Source organism: Mytilus galloprovincialis, chromosome 6 (genome assembly GCF_965363235.1).
Source record: "Mytilus galloprovincialis chromosome 6, xbMytGall1.hap1.1, whole genome shotgun sequence".
Taxonomy (NCBI): Eukaryota; Metazoa; Mollusca; class Bivalvia; order Mytilida; family Mytilidae; genus Mytilus; species Mytilus galloprovincialis.
In genome coordinates, this window is record NC_134843.1 from 48,370,047 (window position 1) to 48,392,527 (window position 22,481).

A 22,481-nucleotide genomic window follows, 5' to 3' on the forward strand; every position below is an offset into this window, starting at 1 on the left:
TGTATTTTGTTTGTACATCTAAATAGAAATGTTTCTCACGGAGTTTAACGAGGTACATAGAGTATTTAAGAAACAGACATGCATGTCAAGGAACAAATACCATTGCCGGACTTTTTAACGATCGATGAAAAATTGGGCCAAGGTCAGACAAAAACGGTCAGACAGACATTTACACCCTATACAATCATTCCATGCAACATATGTAGTTACACTATTGCTTACCGTCGATATGAAAAAACCATAACCTTAACATTGACCAATAAACCGTGGGAAATGATGTCCATGAAACATGCCAGACTGCCATGTATACCATACAATTATTACATACACCAAATAGATTTTACATATTGCTTATAGTTTCCCAGAAACGAACTCAACCAGGACAACTTAACAGTAATCAGTGAACCATGTAAATAAGGTCAAGGTCAGATAAACACATCAGACAGACATGTACACCTAAAATTCCATCCATGCATAAATTATAGTTGACATAATGCTTGTTGTATCTAAGAAACTAACTTAAAATAACAATACAAACTTAACATTGACCAATGAATCATGAAAATGCGGTCAAGTTCAGATGACAATGCTAGACAGACATGTACACTTGACAATCCATCTTTGCATAATATATAGTTGACATATTGCTTATAGTATCTAAGAAACAATCTGAACTGCGAACACATAACATTGTCATTCCATAAAACCAATATAGTTGACCTTTAGCAAATAGTGTAAGAAAAACAGACCTACATATAAAAACTAAACATGGAGCAATGAACCGTAAAAATGAGATGAAGGTCAAATAAAACCTGTCAGACTGACATGTACATCGTAAAATATTTTCATACACCAAAAAAAGTTAACATATTGCATAAAGTACAAGAAAAATAGACCGAAAAACACAAAAAGTTAACTTTAACCACTGAACCATGAAAATGGGTTCAAGGTCAGTTGGAACATGCAAGCTCAATATTTTCACATTACAATTATTCCATACATCAAATATAATAGACCCATTGCTTTTAGTAATCTGGGATATGGCCTTGATCACAAAAACTTAACATTAACTTAATCATGAAATGAGGTCGAGGTGACTGATAAAAACTGGCTGACGAGGGACGAGGATCTTACAAGAAACGCACATACTGAATATATATAGTTATCATATTACTCCTAATAAGAGAGAAATTAACATTACAAAAAAAAAAATCTTATTTCTTTCACAGTAGTCACTGAACCATGAAAATGAGGCCAAGGACAACGACATAATTATGACAAACGAAAATTTTATAAAAAAAAAGGCATTTTTATACGAAGTACAAAGCATCCAGGACTTCCGTCTTTTAAAATATCAGTATGATGTGTCCCTTTGTCGATCTTTCTGCGACAGAAGTCGAATTCTCAACAGTAAAGATGCACGGCTTTTAACTAGGTTCTTAAAAATCGCGTTTTCGACATATTAAAGTAAAGCACCTCGTGTGTCATCGGGGTCATCGGACACAATTCTAAAACTAAATACCCTAATGATGATTGTGGACAAATTTGGTTTTAGTAGTATCGGAGAAGATTTTTGTTAAAAATTACAAAACATTACATAAAATTGTTTAAAATTAACTATAAAGGGCAATAACTCCTTAAGGGGTCAACTGACCATTTTGGTCATGTCGACTTATTTGTAAATTATACTTTACTGAACATTTTTGCAGTTCACTGTTTAACCTTATCTATAATAATATTCAAGATAATAACCAAAACGGCAAAATTTCCTTAAAATTACCAATTCACAGGCAGCAACCTAACAACAAGTTGTCCGATTCATCTGATAGATAGATCTTGACCTGATAAACAATTTTACCCCATGTCAGATTTGCTCTAAATGCTTTGGGTTTTGAGTTATAAGCTTTAGTTTCAGAGATATAAGCCAAAATCTACATTTTACCCCTATGTTCTATTTTTAGCCATGGTGGCCACTCTTGATTGGTTGTCCTGGTCATCGGACACATTTTCTAAACTATACACCCCAATGATGATTGTGGCCAAGTTTGGTTAAATTTGGTCCGGTAGTTTCAGAGGAGAAGATTTTTGTAAAAGATAACGACGACGGATGACGAACGCCAAGTGATGAGAAAAGCTCACTTGGCCCTTTGGGCCAGGTGAGCTAAAAACCTGAAAATGGAATTATTGTTGATCTTATATAAGAGTTGAGTAAATATAACTAGAGGCTATTAAGAGCCTGTGTCACTCATCTTGGTATATTTGTATATTAAACAAAGGACACAGATGGTTTCATGAAAAAAATTGCGTTTTGGTGATGGTGATGTGTTTGTAGATCTTACTTTACTGAACATTCTTGCTACTTACAATTATCTCTATCTATAATAATATTCAAGATAATAACCAAAATCGGCAAAATTTCCTTAAAAATTACCAATTCAATGGCAGCAACCCAACAACCAGTTGTCAGATTCATCTGAAACTTCAGGCAGATAGATCTAGACTTGATAAACAATTTAACCCCATGTCAGATTTTCACTAAATGCTTTGGCTTCAGAGATATAAGCCAAAATCTACATTTTACCCTATGTTCATTTTTAGCCATGGCGGCCATCTTGGTTGGTTGACCGGGTTAAAGGACACATTTTTAAACTACCCCAGTGATGATTGTGGCCAAGTTTGGTTAAATTTGACCAAGTAGTTTCAGAGGAGAAGATTTTTGTAAAAGTCAACGACGACGGACGACGGACGTCAAGTGATGAGAAAAGCTCACTTGGCCCTCTGGGCCAGGTGAGCTAAAAAAGAATTGAGAAATCAAAAACTAAAAAGAATTCAAGACCCTAAAGAGTGCTAAGTTCGGTGATTGTAACAACTTATCAAAATTGATTTTATACGCAATCAAACTTCAGGACTTAATCGAATCTTGGTAAACATCAGTCCACATGCGATTACTAGTATGTATAAACACATAATATAAAAGAGGCGTCTGTATACTATTGAAGAGATCCCGGTCATTTACAGCCATAGCCCTAGTTGAAGTTCAAGCTTTTATTTTTGAAACAGGCACTTGAATTACTATAGATATCGTGATATCGTATACACGGTTGTTGTTTCAGCTTTCCGTATTCTAGGTTAACTAAGCTTACCTGATAACCAATAAATAGCACATACCAAACATCATTCCAATCTACAAATAACATCAACCATCAAATTACAGGCCGATATCACCGACAAACTGCTGGCTGAACAATGTAATTACCTTGGTATAACCATAAGTCAAGATGAACAGTCACGTGAACTTGTTTCTATATAAAAAAAAAAAGGGGGGGGGGCTTTCAAGAGCCTGAATCGCTCACCTGGAATTTTTTTTTTCATCAATGATTATTTTTGCTTTTCAATATATTAATGAGTGGCTTAAAACTTCCATTGAAATGTTCTATGTATCTGTCATATTTTCTTCAAAATCAAAGAAATGCATTTTACCCCTGTGTTCCAAATTAGCCATAGAGGCTATGTTTCTTGACATACAAGAAAATAAAATATAAAATTTATATGAGATACTCTGAAACTCATTCAGCCCAAGTTTGGCTGAAATTGATTCAACAGTTTCAAAGGAGAAGATTTTTTAAAGTAAGCAAACTAAATGAACAAACTGTAAAAGTGATTTTAAAGGGAAATAACTCCTGAAGGGGAAAATTGACAATATTGGTCATTGCACTTATTTGTAGATTTTACTTTGCTGAACATTTTTGCTGTTTATACTTTATTGATAATTACCAAAATCTGCAAAAATTCCCAATTAAGTGGCAGCAATCCAACAACGAGTTGTTAGATTCATCTGAAAATTTCAGGGCTGACAGAGCTTGGCCTTTTAAACAGTTTTATCTCGCATCAGATAAGCTTTTAATGCTTTGGTTTTCGAGATATAAGCCAAAAATTGCATTTTACCCCTACTTTCTATTTTTAGAATTTTTACCAATGGCAGCCATTTTCTTTTTTCGAAACAGAAAAATAAAACACAAACTTTATTCTAGATACCCTTAGGATCATTCAGCTTAAGTTTGGTTGGAATTGGTTCAATATTTTCAGAGAAGAAAATTCTTAAAGTTAAAAAACATGACAAACAAATTGTGTAAACTTGTCCTTAAAGGGCAATAACTCCTTAAGGGGTCAATTGCAAATTTTGGTCGTATGTACTTATTTGTAGATCTTACCTTGCTGAACATTTTTGCTGTTCAGTTTATCTTTATCATTATTAATATTAAATATAATAACCAATAAATTGCTTCGCTGAGCGCAGCTGGATACAACGGCAGAAGTTCAACCCTGAACAGTTGGGACAAAAATGGACACAATATTCTCACTTGATACAGTTCTGAATTTGGATTGTAATATATATTTGACACAGAATAACTAGTCAAAGAACTTAGAATTGGTTTTATGATTTGAATTTATATATTTTTTGTTTTTGTGCAATTCACTATGCTGTTGTGAATTGCCCCCCCCCCCCCCCCCCCAAAAAAAAATGTTTACCCCCTTTTTTTTGCTTTTGAGCAATACACTTTGCTGATGCCTTTTGACCCCCCCTTCCCCCTTTTTATTTGCAAATAGTCCAAAACCTGACATTTCTTTATACATAATTTACAAGAAGTGTAAGGGAGGTAAATTCATGGGGTCGTCCCGATAGTCCGACACGCATTAGTCCGACACTCATTGGTCCGACACTCATTAGTCCGACACTCGATAGTCCGACACTCAATAGTCCGACACTCGATCATTTTCCACTACCTTGAAAAAAAAGTGTGGACACACTGAAATGTCTTGCCTGTATAACGTTAAATTTAAATGATCAATGTCAGGGGCGGATCCAGCCATTTAAAAAAGGGGGGTGTCTGTGTTCCCAACCCAAGGTACATGTCCCGATACAAATGCATTGATCGGCCAAAAAAGGGGGTCCAACCCACAACTCCCCCCCCCCCCCCCCCAACACATGAGGTCGAGGTGAGATATACCCTTTCAGACAAACGTGTATATATAAAAAAGGAGATTTGGTGTACTTGCCAATGAGACAACTCTAAACAAGAGACCAAATGACACAGAAATTAACAACTATAGGTCACCGTACGGCCTTCAACAATGAGCAAAGCCCATGAAGCATAGGCAGCTATAAAAGGCCCCGAAATAACAAATGTAAAAAAATTCTAACGAGAAAACTAACGGCCAAATTAATGTACAAATAAATGAAAGACAAAGGCCAGATACACAATCATTCCATACTCCAAATATAGTTAACATATTACTTATAATAAAAGTGAAATTAACATTGCAAAAATCTGAACTATCCCAGTCTCTCTTTCTGTTACAGAAGTCGCAAGCGAGACACTAAATACAAAAAGATGTGATGTAATTTCCAATGAGACAACTCTTCACAGGAGACCAAATAACACAGTAATTAACAACTGTAGGCCACCTTACGGCCTTAACTAACTTTAACCTTGCAATGTACTTTTTAAAAATTATGCCAATTCTATGTTAAGTGAACAATAAGACTGAGATAAAACCCAATTTATCATGCAATTAATAAAAACCTCATCAAAGGAACATGTGTACTAAGTTTCAAGTTGATACGAGTACTGCTTCATAATAAACCACATTGACTAAAAATCTGTTTGCACGAACAGACGAACGAACTTACGGACAAACGAACATCTGGACAATCGGTCGTACGAATGAACGGACAGACGAACGAACTAGACAATATAATGCCCATGTACAATCATAAAAAAGGAGGGTGGGTGTAATAGATGAAAGCCACAGTAAACTCAGATTTGAAATAAATGTAGATGCGTAATGACTGGTCTTAAGGTCAATTAAGAATGTCACGTTCTGCTGGACTTTTTAGAATTACGAACACAAACTTGTAAGATACGTTTTATTTCAACTTTTATTACACCACCGACAAACGGCTAAACGTCTCAGTCATTTCAGTTAAATTGGGCAACAGTGTACACCATGGCGTCCCAGTACTGATTAAGTGTTCTCTGTCCATTTCTGTAGGAATTCGTTAAACGATCTATCCTTTCTTGAAGAAGGCGGTACTTCCTCTTTCGAACGGGTGGTCGATCGCCTCGTCTAACGGCTGCAACGGACAAGGCTCCCCTTCTCTCTTCTGTTTTTAACTTCTTCAAAAAGTACCACAAGTTTGGATGACGTCTGCCAACTACTGCGTTCCATCTCTTGTTGAAAGCTGAAAAATATTTATAATGAATTTTCAAAGGAAAAACAGAAGGTTTTTTGTGACCCTATTCTGATTTAGTAGTTAGCAAGGATTAAATAACACGTTTCAAATACAAAAGTGAAACTCTTACAATCATGAGATACTGAATTTAAGCATTTTTGCTTTCTGAATTTCGGGTATGATTGTTACACGGAAGCTTTTATGAAAAACAACAGCTGATCATAAGCGACAGAATCACTTTCCATTTTTTTTTATTGGGGCCATTAATACTGATAAATCAAATTATTAATACTACATAGATTGGGGATACATACCGTAACGGAGTGTCATTAATGCATATGCTTTTATGATTTAATTTGTCATACATGTATATACTTACATTTGACATGATTGTTTGTCCTATTGTCCATATTTCTTTGGTAGACATTCCAAATAACTGGGCTAAACTGTCCATTTAGGTAATTTCGTTGGAAGTAAGTTAATAGCTCCCTTAGACCTGGACAATTGTGACATAGTCGTTGAGTAGTTGCATCTTGACGAAACAACTGGAAATTTTGTCGAACCACCGCCAATGGAAGATACGCTATGGCCATCATTTTTCTCACACATCTCCTCAGTGAAAGACGTCTGTTAAAGGCATTTCGAAGTCCCTCTTTCTGAAGTCGCCTCCAGATACTTCTGCAGAAATGAAAGAAACAGCCACACATCCTATAGCTTGGGGAAATTCTGTTTCTGCTGCAGTTATCATTCCGGTCTCGAAATCTGAAACAATGTTTTGTGGCGATAAATCATTGTTGGTTAACCTTCTGTAACGCCGTTTAATGTGTCTCATAATCTGTCGATAGCTGCCAATATGCTTATCTGTCATTAAAGCATAAACAAATGGAATTACCCTGTCACGGTAGAACCCGTGTATTGTCAAAAATTGCATATATGGACGCGGGACAGACTTAAAAGTAGCATCTATATATATGTCATTACAATCTCCCAAACACATAAGTGCCTCCCTAGTGCAGAAAACAGCAATTCCCCATCCATTATCTAGTTTACTTAGGAATTGATCACCATCTTTGGTAAGACACCAGCGCCCGTTGATATCCACATCATTTATTGTGGCTGGGATTGGGGGAATATGTTTCCTTCTTGTCCTGTCAAGTGATGATCTTAGGCAATCGTATGTTGGGATACTATCCCGTTCATTCCGTGGGACTTGCTGAACAACATTGTCATAAGCCTGTCTTTCGGAGACCTCTGGATTTGCAGATACATGATTTACCATTCTTTGTCTTATTGATGCAGAGTCAATTGTTTCCTGGTCTTCTTGGTGATCATGCTCGGAAACCTAAAAGATAGTCAGTCGCAAGTTATGTAGTCTGTTTAAGTACTTATCTTCAAAAACCTAAGAAATTATTAAAAAAGATATGCGCGCAGAAATCTTCTTTTAGGCTCTAGAGTAATTTCTATATCTCTAAAGTAAAAACCGGTCAGGATGGAATACAATTTACCAAATAGAAAGATTGTCATGATGAAAAGTGACCGATTAGACATGCTCGTATCAAATGTAAAATTGATATGCTTGAAGTACAAGATGTATAAGATAATAATCGGACCCCCCCCCCCCCCCCCCCCAAAAAAAAGAAAAAAAAAAAGGATTCATTTTTACATAAAGACCAAGTTTCTCATTTTACTTCTTTGGTTCCAAGAGGCAATTATGTTTTATTTATAAAAGTATGTTGAGGAATAAAATACATGAAATGAACTCAACTTACATATAAAACGTCGATATTGTTTGGTGCATTTTGTATGTCAAAAACTGCAGTTCGTAAAGGGGCTCTGCATGTGTTCCTCCAACACCGCCAGTGAATTGCGTTTAATCTAATTCTGTTTTTCTGGTACCTGTATCCTTCATGTATTAAGATTTTTCCACCTCGACTACCTTGTACAACATAAGCCATGGATGCTTCTTCAAACGTCGTAGTTCAAATGCCACATGGTTTGAGAACGCTGCACTTTTTTCCAGACTGACCAATAATAATTTACTTTTCATGATGACATCAGCATCAGCTATCCGAATATTTGATTGGCTTATTTCAGCTTCATTTGCATATTGCCCCTCTTTCAAACTCCCCGGTTATGTTGTCAATTGACCGAATTTTATATCTACTAAAACTGCACTCACACAAATTAAATATCATATTTAGTAGTATGTATGCGTTATAGTCACCAAAATATACACCGTTGCGCTAATACGTTGTTTTAGACGTTTTGCACGACGTCGAGTTTATCTGTGCCATTTAAAAAAAACGGAGTAAAATCAGTTAAGCTTTAAATTAACAGATCAGAAAACATGGGTTGAAGGCGTGTGCATATTAATATAAAACTCAAAACGATGTCAATTTTGCTACAATGACATTTTACTGATTCTTAGTTCTTCATTTACTGTATATTTCTATATAAATTCCAGTTTTTTAATATCCTATTTTTCAAAGATTCATTAGTTAAATGATTAAATAGAGACGCATTAAATGACCCGCAAAAAATACGTGTTTAAAGAACGGTGCAAGTTCGTCCAAAAACGGAACAACATGCGTAAGTCTATAAGAATGTGTAATGCTTTTCTTACGTCCATGAACAATTCTATCTACAACTTGAGAAAATAATGTAAGAAATTATCACATCGTATGAAAATCGTGATATTGTCCATGTCTTGATTGTGTGTGCATAAGACTTGCTATCTTTGAGTTATAACGCGGTATTTTAGTTTTTTATTTCGATCCAACATATATGGTTATATTTACAGTACATGTAGGTTTTCATTTCATACAAATTCTGATTTTTTTATTGGTGCAATGTATAAGAATATAAGCTAAGTAGTTTGTAGAGGCAATGTTCAATTAAAAACAAAAATCCCGATGTTCTATATTCACAGTTTCACTCGAAAAACGAAAGTTGGAAATCGTCAGTGTCGGACTAACGATGAGTGTACGTTTGTCTGAAAGGGTTTATCTCAACTTGACCTCATGTACATTCAGTGGCGGGTCCAGGGGGTGGGGTTGGGGGTTGTGGTTGGAACCCCCTTTTATGGCCGATCAATGCATTTGTATCGGGATTTGTATTTGGACCACCCACTTTTTATCCTGGGTTGGGAACACCACACCCCCTTTTGTAAATGGCTGGATCCGCCCCTGACATTGATTATTTAAATTTGAATTTAACGTTTTACAGGCAAGACATTTCAGTGTGTCCACTCTTGTTTTTCAAGGTAGTGTATAATGATATTGAAGACCAACTTGAAAATCTGTACACATGTTTATTAAAATCGATGTGATCTTTCTGAATTGTATGCAAAATTATAGGGTTCTGACCTTATTTTATGGTTCATTGAACAAGGAAAATGATCGAGTGTCGGACAAATGAGTGTCGGACTATTGAGTGTCGGACTAATGAGTGTCGGACTATTGAGTGTCGGACTTATGAGTGTCGGACCAATGAGTGTCGGACTATCGACGTTATCCCAAATTCATACATACACAACATTGTATTTTATATCTATTTAAATTTGAATTACCTCCCTTTAAATACACTGCTTTTAAATTGTCTTAATTGTCCATTAACCAGAAAAATCTAGTTTTCCCCCTTTTTTGCCCCTAATTTATAAATGGTTTGAGCCAAAAACCCCAAAAGTTGATCCTAACCATCCCTTTGTGGTATGGAAACTTGTGGTATAAAATTCAGAGATATTCATACACTTAAACACAAGTTATTGTGTGGAAACTACAAAAATGCTTATTTGGGCCCCTTTTTTTGCCTCTTATTCCTAAACTATTGTGACCATAACCCCCAAAATCAATCCAAACCTTACTTTAGTTGTATTGAACCAACTGGTAAAATTATGGAGATCCATTCACTTAAACTTAAGTTATTGTCCAGACATTAGACGATGACGGGGATGCAGACGACGACATGATAGCATTATACGACGCAAACATTTTTTTGTGGTCGTATAAAAACTGCAAAATTTCCTTAAAATTACCTATTTAGTGGCAGCAACCCAACAATGGGTTATCAGATTCAACTGAAAATTTCAGGGCTGATAGAACTTCACCTAATGAACACTTATGTCGCATGTCAGATTTGCTCTAAATACTTTGGTTCTTGAGATGTAAGCCAAAAACTGCATTTTACCCCTATGTTCTATTTTTTGTCATGGCGTCCATGTTTTTTTTAACGAAACAGTAAATAAAACACATATCCTAAAGGTCATTCAGCTTAAGTTTGGTTGAAATTGGTTCGGTAGTTTCAGAGAAGATGTTTGAAATAGTTTACACCAGACAGATGACGATGGATGACAATGACAGACGACAATACCAAGTGGTGGCAAAAGCTCAAGGTGATATGAAGGTATATATGTAATTTTTGTGACTGTGTATTCAGAGTACAAAACACATCAAAAATGCCACTGAGACAGCCTAGTTTAACCTGCCGCAAATTTGCGCCTGTCCCAAGTCAGGAGCCTCCGGCCTTTGTTAGTCTTGTATGATTTTTAATTTTAGTTTCTTGTGTATAATTCAGAGTTTAGTATGCCGTCCATTATCACTGTACTAGATACATATTTTTTAAGGGGCTAAGCTGAAGGACGCCTACGGGTGCGGGAGTTTCTCGCTACATTGAAGACCCATTGGTGGCCTTTGGCTGTTGCCTGCTCTATGGTCGGGTTGTTGTCGCTTTGACACATTCCCCATTTCCTTTCTCAATTTTAGTCTTTCTCTGCATAAACCTTGACCATTGAAAGCCATCTGTCAAGGTCACTGTCCACTGTGAATTGATCAAACCATGGATCAAGTAAGCTGGAACATTGTGGGACTCCATCACATAACCTTAGTCAAAGATTTTGAACAAGTACGGTCCAGTGTGGCTTGTTTTGTCCACAACTTGTACACCAACTTTTCTAGGTAAAATCACTGGACAACTAAACAGACTACAGCAGGAATCCTAATAGCAAAGACTTATGAACCAGCCAAAAGTCTTAACCTAAGAAACCAAGAACTACCAAATGATGAACCAACCTTGTAACTTCTGTGATTGTAAACACAATGGGACTTGTAGAAAAGAGGAGGTAATTTACATCCACTTTCAAAAGTGGGCAGAGGGCAAAAGTATATTACTCCCCCCCCCTTTTTTTTTATAGAATAAACATAATTGATAATAAAATACTATAAAAAGAAAAAGGACATAACTTTGTAAAACTTTAGGGGGATAAAAAATGTCCATATTGACTAGTTTTGGCTCTTTTATATTTAAATATCAGCAACAAGAGATAATCAAATCTTCTTCAAGATAAATTGATGTAAATGTGGATAAAAACATAATCATCTTAGTAATAAGTGCTGCTGCTTAAATCTAATTCAATCAAAAACTGCATGAAATGAACACTTGTGGTTAAACATGTTAAATGTTCCAAAAATAACAGGTTTTTTACATGATACATGTAGTTACATCATTGTGAGTCTGCAACATCATAATTGAAATTTTTGCACTCTCAATTTTCTTTCTGAATGGTAAAAGAATTTTGAGAACACTTTGACCTCTAAAAAAATTGGATGGTTTACCTATTTGGAACTTATTACAAAATCATTTGCATTTCTTGTCTCTTAATTCAAAATTCTTTGATTTTTTTATTCAGGCATATGATATTGACATAAATTGATATCTACATTACTATCTTGCATATGTATAGAATAATAATTACAGTAATTACACATATATGTGAATGCATATAAATATTTACAAAAAAATTTGGCAAAAACTATCAAATCCCATTTCACAAATTCAGAAAAGTAATTTTTTTCTTATTTTATCACTGAATTATAAATTATACAACCAAGGTATTCAAGTAAGATCTCATATTATCAATTGAATTTTGTATGTATATATTTTATAATTACAAAGTATTCATATTTACAGCATATACAATGATTAGTTATATATGAAAAAAATATTTAAAAAATAAAATATATGAGGCAGCATGAATTTCACAACTTAAACTACAAACTGACATACTGGTACACATATTGTTAATGATTTCATTCCTGAGAATAATTTTTGAAACATAATTTTTAAAATGTACAATAAATGATTGATAAAATAAATTGACTATCAGTCTAATCTTTGTCATGGATATTTGTATTAAATTTCTATAACAGCATGTAAACTTCTGCTAGTTAGACATCTAATTTACACTGAGATACATGTCTGTCAATCTTCATATTATGATCCTGGTACATTACATGTACTCTGGTGCCGTTGAAAGTAAAAATAATACATTAATAAAAATTTAATATATTGAACTGAGAACTAACTAGTGTTCTGAATAAAACAGTCTTCAAACATGACAGTACAATAAGTACACTTGTAGTAATTAATCTACTGGGTTATAATTCCATTTATCAGTTTTACAAAATGCACAAGACAACCATACATTAATATGTACATGTAAATGCCACTATTAAGTTATTGCACTTTTCTCCTGGTTTGCATATAAAAGTTTCCTGTTACTGTCACAGCCCTGACTGATCAGAACTATAATATGTTCTTGCATATATCCTAGCTGCAACTATTTCACATTTTTTTTTGTTGACTCTGACTGAAGCACCAGACATGTCATATTTCATTGTATGAAGAAGAAAAAACTGAATGTGATAATTTTGTTTTAACTGCTGTTTATGTTACATGTAATCAGTGGATTATCAGTCTCTCCTGATCTTTGTTCTAGGTTTCCTTGGGACAGGAGAAAATTCTTCTTTAGATTCTGAACCATTCTTTCCTAAAAGTTCCTGGACAAAATTAAATCTTGACAAGAATACTTTCCATACAATGTACCAACCTATCAAAAGAAATCAATGTTATATGTGAGAAGGCATTTCTTCTTTATAATTAGCAGTGAACCATAAATTGACATTCAACTCAATTTCTGGTAAAATTTTGAAAAGGCACATGTTAAAAATAAGAAACATTTTATTGTGGGAGGATAATCTTATATATGCATGTACAAGAGCCACAAGACTCAGCAAGCATAATCAGTATGGGAAGCACATATTTTCATTAAATGATGTACATGTATATATAGTCATTATGTATGTGTCTGTTCCAATTCAGGAGCCTTAGTACATATATAGATATACTGCTCCCAGCTGTAATTCAGTAGTTGTTTGATGCTGTATATCATATTTATTTTTCATTCATTATTTTGACTTTATATCAATATTTTAGACTTATTATATGGATGTCATGTAAAATACTGTATGTTTGTTATGTGTATTATATGCCACCCTGGGGTTCTTATTTGGGAAATGGAAAAATAAAAATATCTTATCTGTACATAAAGTTATATTCTCAAACAGATCCAAAGCCAAGTATGTATGTATGTATGTAGGTCCCTTCGTTTATGGAGCACCCTTTGAGAGCTGCGAGGGTACATAGGAATCTGTGTACACTCCCTATGGGGATTAATGAAGATGTGTCACTGACGAATTTACAATGTGCATTATTTACAAGGACAATCCCCACCCCAACACCAGGGAGTGTTTGGACACCGGGCAAAATCTGTTAGTATGGTGAAGGAAGCTCAAGTACTCGGAGAGAACCACATGAAACACCAGGCTGCTCGTCGGAACAGACAAAACAAAGTGATATCAAAAGATTGATCTCCAGGTCAAAATCAGGAGCAACTTTGACCAACCGAAGCCCCCATAGTATGCATTCTAGTTTAAACTCTGGTCTGGGAATCTGGGTACCAGAGATGTGTACATGTGTGAGAGGGTGAAAGTCACCCTTCTGATGTACAGATATTTTTAGCATTCCAAGTGATGATCGAACTCTCGACCTTCAGCACTGCATGAAGCCATCAGTCTTAACCACTCCCCCTTTAAATAAAAATAGCACTACTAAAGTTGACTTTGCTGTTTAAACTGCGACTATTAGTATTAAGGTTTTTGTTTGTCATGAATTCCTGACTCCAGACCTGACAAAAATAGATAAATCTCCTCATTAAGCTGGATAACTGTATTCGTGTTTGGGTTTTGAGTCCTGAGCTGTTTCTGATTGAATCTATGATAACAGTAAACAAATACTAGATAAAAAGCTCTAGACACAGGCACTTGTTTCTATCCATCGGAAGACCCACTATCAACATATATTTACGAGAAGGTACCCAACTACTTTTTTCACCTCTCCGCTTAAAACCCTTATTTCTCGGTCATTTGTCTCAAATTTTTTGTTCCATACACCATTCGATTCATGAAACGTTTATCTTTCAGATGATATGCATTGTATTTACCCTTAGAGTACCCCTTACCCCCAGTACACAAGATTTGTAAATATACGTTGATAGTGGGTCTTCCAATGGACAGAAACAAGTGCCTGTGGCTCTAGACACAAGAAAAACTTCATCAATCAAGACCTTTTCACAATACCTTCTCACTTACCAATTGCAATGAAGAGAATAACCAGGGAAAAGGATGCTATGAACGTGATTAAAGATAAAAAGATTTCTTTCATTGTAATTTTCTTTTGTTTTGATTTTTTAGCAGACAGCTTTAGTTCGCAGTAAATATGGACATACTAAACAGAAGTGTTAAAGACGGTCATTGATACGCTCATTATCCGGTGATAATTGTTCAACACTGTTAGTGTCGCAGTTTTCTATCATTAATTATAACTGTCTCGAAGGATTGCTTGATTGTTGTTTAACGCCTCTTTCAACACTATAATGATATTTCGTGGTGGTAAGTTTTTATTGGCGGAGGAAGCCGTGGCGCCCGGAGATACATAACACATGTAGGCTACACTCCGAGTAGTGTTTTGGTAGACTCAGAGGAGGAGAATCGAACCACCTGATGAATTAGCTAAACTGAATAACATCGATCTACGATTAAAAAATAGATGTGTCGAATAAAATATTTTCACATTTAATTATATTTATTTTTATCAAAGCATGGAAGTATCATATTGACAATATCAAAAGGAGTATAGGTCCGGTAAGGGCCGATTTTGGCCTAAAATTTCAGGTTCATCTAACAAAAGATTTTGGACACTTTTTAAACACTTTAGTGTCTATTTCAATTGATACAATTAGTTAATGTGACAGATGTTAACTTTTTACGTCATTAAAAACGCTCTGATTCAAGTTAAATATGAAAAATCTATCAAATATGCAAAAAATAGTCACTTTTCATATGGTTTTTGTCAAAAATGAAAGTGGCCGCATCCGTGTTCATCCTCAACCTTTATATATGTTATGTATTATCATCAAATACAACTTTCATTTCAATATTATACAAATCCTTGATATTATGAAAGAACACGAATGCGGCCACTTTCATTTCAGACGGAAACCGTCTAAGTTTTAACTTAAATCACTAAAATTGTGAAGATTTCACTAATTTAGCATGACTTAATGGTGTTAGTACCCGATATATGTGCATTGCATTGTCAAAACAGCCCATATTTGTGTAGCAGAAGTATTCTACTTTCAAATAAATAGGTAAAAAATTATATTTTCACAATTTTGTAAAACTGCTATATTTTGGGCCAAAAAAGGGTCTTTCTGAACCTACTCCTTTGCAATATAAACTCGGAATACCATAAACTCGTACCACCAGACTGGATCTCAAGAAATATGGGCACAAACTCTTTCAAGATCCCACAATGAAAGAGTAATTCTACCCGAGGACCATCAGGGATTGGAATGCCTTATCCTTCAAGTCTCAGTTACATCGGTCGTCACGGCAGCAATCCTTAAAGAGGCTCAAGATTAGCAAATAAATCAATAGGGCCCACTGTTTTTAATCACCAATGTTAAGTATTTGTATTGAACCCCTTTTTAGCTATTTATTCAAAATTATCTTTGCGCACACCCAAAAGTGACAGAACAGTCAACATGATGACGGTGGTCACTTACCGGTAGAAGTAGAAGGTGATGCGGAGATTTAACGTCAAATAAATTCATCATAGATAGGGGGGGGGGGGGGGAGGGTCATAGATACCAGGATTAAGAATTTTATATTTACGCCAGACGCGCGTTTCGTCTACTAAAGACTCACCAGTGACACTCGAATAAACAAATGTTTAAAAGGCCAAATAAAGTATGAAGTTGAAGAGCAAATATGATGCCAATTAAGATTAACGGCATAAAAATTGAAAAAAAAAGATATAACTAACAAACCTTTTAGGTGAGGTTTACGTAATTAGCTACATATTTGTTTTCTTAATTTCACATTTATGGATAATGCTTGAAAATTACCATCAAAAGAAGATAAAGAAGGAACCCAAGGTAGCCGTTATCGTTTTTTAGATATCGGATCTGTTAGAAATTATTCTGGACTTGTTAAATATGCAGGCGCACACCAAACAGTTAACCTAATGCTCCCCGTCATTCAGTCCGTCCATTCGTCTGTCCGCCATCATGGCCTTTTGTGAGACCGAAATAGATACTTTTCGGATGATAACTTGAACAATCCCAGCATGATGGGAATTTAAAAACATACACTGATGAATATAATGAAGCCGAGAAAGAAGCCTTAATAAGCATCGATGTCGGGTCAAAATGTGAAAGATTTCGCAAATCGGACATAAAGCAGGATGGTTGCTTGGTCAACTGGATGCGATGGAGTATATTGTTACATCACTACGCAGTGGTGCCACTCTGCTGCTCAGTTTGGTCTTCAGAGGCGGATTGAGGATTTTTTTTCAGGGGGCACGCCCCCCTTTTGTGGTAAAAAAATTGGTTGATTATATCAGGAATCACTGAAGTATGACTGGAGCGGGACCCTTCTTAGGCAGTCAATGGGTCACCACTTATGAAAATTTCTGGTCTTCGTATGTTTTATGTATGTCTAGAATTGTACGTGTTAGTGATTTACTCTTTAGATGTTACTTTATTTTTTCAATATAATTCCAATATTCCCGATAAAGTTTTCTCTGTATGATTGATTTAAAAAAAAAGATTGTGTATAATCTGTCTCGCCGTTTTATAAATTTGTTGACGTATTGTTTTGTTGTGAAGCATGGTAGGATATCTGTCTGTTTCAGCTCATCTGTTTTATCGTTTTCTGTCCCCAGGCATCACCTTTGAACAAGTGACGTGGATCACTACTGAGGACCATCTTACCATAGAACCTCTGGTTGTTACCTAAACCAATTGGACAATTCCATGTTTGTTTTGGATGTCAATTTTATCGTTTTTCCCTGTCAATGTCAGTTGGAATCTGGTTTCGTTTAAAATTCTTCTCAACTAATTCCAAATAGGAAATAATTCACCACCAACTATGATGACATTTTTTAATGCACTGGCCCGTTCAAGACGATCAAGTGTTTCAAGTTTTTTTTTACGTGTAATTTTTTTTTGGGGTAATAACATATAAACTATATTTTATTGGCGTTATTTCCAATTTGGCAATATAGGGTTGGTATTAGCTGACATTTACAAAATGTGTATACAAATAGTACCAGAAGTCCATTACAAGACTAATGGACTTCTTATAGTACAAACAAATTTAAAGGCTTTCGGCAATCATACAGACTACATTTCTCACTGACTAAAAGATACGCATGTTCGTTCTCCAGTACTGATCAATACTGGTTTGGATGCTATTCAATATCCTGTAATGTTTACAATCAGCTAAAACCAATTCTTGACAACATGATGTTTGATTTAAATCTATCACACTGCTTCGTCACCGTGGAGCAAAATGTCGTGCAGATCTTTACTATCTTACGTATGTGCGGTCATAGATCAGACATTAACCTCAATGCTAACGACATTCTATACCAGCATTTCAATCAGCCCGATCATTCCATCGTTTCCATGACAGTTCGCATTATCGAAAAGATATACCATAGCTCTAACAATCCTAATCTTTCAACAACTCTCCGTAGACAAAAAGAGGACTACTGGATTAGACAATTGGGAACTTTTGGAATCCACTGTTACAAACCTCCTTCAAACCAATACAAAATTACAGCTATAATTTCGGATATTGCAAGTCACAGACTTTTCAAGCCAGTCCGCATTGGCAAAGATGAAAAAGAGAAAAGATCTTTCCTTAATCTTTCCTTTGCCAACAAAGGTACCGATGGCGTCAACTTAGGCAATATCCTTCATCATAAATTAGTTTAGGGGCCAGCTGAAGGACGCCTCTGGGTGCGGGAATTTCTCGCTACATTGAAGACCTGTTGGTGACCTTCTGCTGTTGTTTTTTTCAATGGTCGGGTTGTTGTCTCTTTGGCACATTCCCCATTTCCATTCTCAATTTTAGTTCAATCGAAAATACCTCCTTATTTCAAAGACCAGTCTGTACCAATCATTTCTTATACCTATACCAAACCTATTGCAACTAAAATTTTCAATTACAAACACGTTTTGCAGGATCTCGATATTGACGACTTCAAGTCGTAACCTCCTGATTGTACTTGTGCTAGTTCCCAATTCACATATAATCCTGCTGGCCACGTTATTACCGGTAACCTCAACATTGTTAATAACACTTCTCTACGAAATGTGTTATTGAAAGGTCCGAAATATCGTGAGCCTAAATCCATCAATTGGAAAAACAACTTTAAAATTATGATGGATTCAGTTGAGGATTATGCCAGGCAATGGGCTTAGCGCGAGAAGGAAGACGTAGACACTCTTTCCGAATGGATTAAGGCAGTGAGGTCGTTGATACAAATCAGAATTAGGAAACTGAATTGGTCTATCAATGCCCATGCTACGTCAATTTTTAAAGACCCAAATGTTGCAAAACACCTATTCTACCTCTATGACAAATGTGTTGTTGTTCCCGCAGTTAAAGCCCCAAACAACATCGTTTTTGTATGTAAAACTCATTACATTAACTTCTTGATAAACGAATTAGGTATTGACAATTCACTTGGAAACTCAACATATACCCTCACGATACTTACCAAAGAGGAAATCCTGGATAATCATAGGTGTGTTCCTTTGGAATTTCAACCAAAGATGAAGAACTGGATCTGCCATCACTGTATTGGATACCTAAACTACATAAGTGTCCTTACAAACAACGGTATATTGCTGGGTCTTCCAAGTGCTCCACGAAACCTCTTTCTAAATTATTAACATCTATTTTATCAGCAATCAAAGACGGGCTTCAAAGTTATTGTGAAACTGCCTATTCTAGAGGGGGCGTGAATCAGATGTGGATACTTAAAAATTCCAAAGATCTTTTAGAGTACATACAATCTAACTCTCTTTCATTTTGTAACAGTATTAAAACATTTGACTTTTCTACTCAGTACACTAGTATTCCACATTCCAAACTAAAAGACGAATTGAAAGAGTTGGTATTGCTTTGCTTCGTAAAAAAGAATGACCAACGTAGATACAAGTACTAGTATCTTGTCTTAGGGAGGGATAAATCCTACTTTGTAAAGGATCACTCTGATTCGAACAAAAAATTCTCTGAGACTGATATTATCAAGATGCTTGATTTCTTGATTGACAATATATTTGTTACGTTCGGAGGACGTGTTTTTCAACAGACTGTCGGCATTCCAATGGGAACAAACTGTGCCCCTCTACTTGCCCACTTGTTTCTTTATTATTATGAGGCTGACTTCATGCAGGAACTTCTTAGGAAGAAAGATAAGAAGTTAGCAATATCCTGTAACTCTACTTTTCGCTATATAGATGATGTTCTTTCACTAAATAATTCAAAATTTGGTGACTATGTGGAACGCATATATCCAATCGAGCTGGAGATAAAGGATACTACAGATACAGTTAAGTCGGCCTCATATCTTGACTTACATCTAGAAATTGACAATGAGGGTCGGTTGAAAACAAAACTTTACGACAAAAGAGATGATTTCAGCTTTCCAATTGTGAACTTTCCATTTCTAAGTAGCAACATTCCAGCAGCACCTGCATACGGGGTATATATCTCCCAATTGATACGATATTCCCGTGCTTGCATTTCCTATCATGATTTTCTTGATAGAGGGTTGCTGCTCACAAGGAAGCTATTAAACCAAGAGTTCCAAATGATGAAGTTGAAATCATCCCTTCGTAAATTTTACGGACGCCATCACGAGTTGGTTGACCGTTATGGAATAACCGTTTCACAAATGATATCGGATATGTTTCTTACGTCGTAACTACAATCCCCTTCCCTTTCATGAATGTGACCTACCGAACTAGACTATTTACCGGATTTGTTATCACATAAGCAACACGACAGGTGCCGCATGTGGAGCAGGATCTGCTTACCCTTCCGGAGCACCTGAGATCACCCCTAGTTTTTTGGTGGGGTTCGTGTTTTTTATTCTTTAGTTTTCTATGTTGTGTCGTGTGTGCTGTTGTTTGTTTGTCTTTTTCATTTTTAGCCACGGCGTTGTCAGTTTGTTTTAGATTTATGAGTTTGACTGTCCCTTTGGTATCTTTCGTCCCTCTTTTACAGCTTGACTGAATTTTTACCTTCCACAATTTTAAAATCAGTTTCAAGTCTGTAGTTTCAAATTCCATTGCTACTATCATGCATGCACTGTAATCTCTATAAGAGACTAAGGGAGCTATCATTTGACTTTTATGGGATAAAAGGGAGGATGGGCTAGGATGAAAAATGTTGTCATTTTTTTTATTTGTAATCTCTGGCCTGCATTTTATTTTTCACTCTATTCGTTCCAGCCGTTTTTTTATCAGTTTATCCTGACCCTTTTTTTAAATTAATTGTCATCCTGCCTATTTTTAGGCAAACTTGCTCATCCTAGTTTTTTCTCAGTTTACTTTACTGAACTCCAAAACATAAACGATCTAAAATAATAATAAAAAATACAAGACTAGCAAAGGCCATAAACTCCCGACTTGTGATAGGCGCAAAAATACCGCGGGGTTTACAATGATTTGTGAGATATCAACCCTTTCCCTATACCTCTGGTCAATGTAGAATGAAGAAACACACAGCAATACGCACAGTACTGAGCGAATTAATATAGTTACAAAAATATACCAGTCTTAGTGACCTGACAACAGTTTCGTTACTAAGGCCCTTCTGAATAAGTCTGTTTAAAGGTATGGTTAGCTTTTGAGGTGAATGTCGTAATTTTTGTGCGTTGTTGAAAGAATATGTCCATATGATTGATTGGATGTGAAATACCTGATGTATAATCTTCGTACGGTCGGAATATTATACAATTACTGTCTTTTGATGAGGTAAATATGCGGTTTTATTGACTTTTGAAAAAATGATATTCACTGAGGCCGACGGCCGAAGTGAATATCAGTTTTTCAAAAGTCAATAAAACCCCATATTTACCGAAACAAAAGACAGTAATTGTTTTATTCCATAGTCCGAGAGAAGAAAATGTATCTAATGACAAACATATACCTTTTTTTTTTACATGAAACATTTTACCATAACGTTGCATGTAAAAGCGCGTGACGTTTAGCGCGGTGAATAACACTTTCTCAGGTGAATATGCTTTTTTTATTCAAAATCCAATTCATATAGAGAAACCTACTAAAATAATACTAATATGGAATAATATACAATTACTGTCTTTTGATGAGGTAAATATGCGGTTTTATTGACTTTTGAAAAAATGATATTCACTGAGGCCGACGGCCGAAGTGAATATCAGTTTTTCAAAAGTCAATAAAACCCCATATTTAACGAAACAAAAGACAGTAATTGTTTTATTCCATAGTCCGAGAGAAGAAAATGTATCTAATGACAAACATATACCTTTTTTTTTTACATGAAACATTTTACCATAACGTTGCATGTAAAAGCGCGTGACGTTTAGCGCGGTGAATAACACTTTCTCAGGTGAATATGCTTTTTTATTCAAAATCCAATATTCATATAGAGAAACCTACTAAAATAATACTAATATGGAATAATGATTTATATTCAGTTTACGAATGATGTCTTTGTACCGATGATAAAATTTAGTAAATGTTTTGACTAGTTTCTGATATCGAAAACTCGGGACAGTGGTGTAATAATTTTAAATGTTGGTATATAAAATCGTGTATTGATTTTCCCGGAAAATATACGTCTTTACCGTCGTACATTTTGTTATTATTTATGACCTGCCTTGTCAAACAAGAAAATCATTATTATCTTGATATTTTTTAAATGAAATGAGTTTTGCTTTTTCTAAAAATGAATATAAAATAAACTTTAAGAATTTATTATTTGTTATTCATCAATAACATTTTCGGAAT

The 22,481-nt window shown here is 35.3% G+C and overlaps 1 long non-coding RNA gene across 1 annotated transcript; it reads right to left on the minus strand.

The window, feature by feature from the left end:
- Positions 1-5,915: 5,915 nt before the first annotated feature.
- LOC143078163 (uncharacterized) lies at positions 5,916-7,847 on the minus strand. Its single transcript, XR_012979082.1, has 2 exons — positions 6,615-7,847; positions 5,916-6,244 (listed from the first exon to the last, which is right to left on the minus strand). It is a non-coding gene; the product is annotated as an uncharacterized LOC143078163 (long non-coding RNA).
- Positions 7,848-22,481: the final 14,634 nt, after the last annotated feature.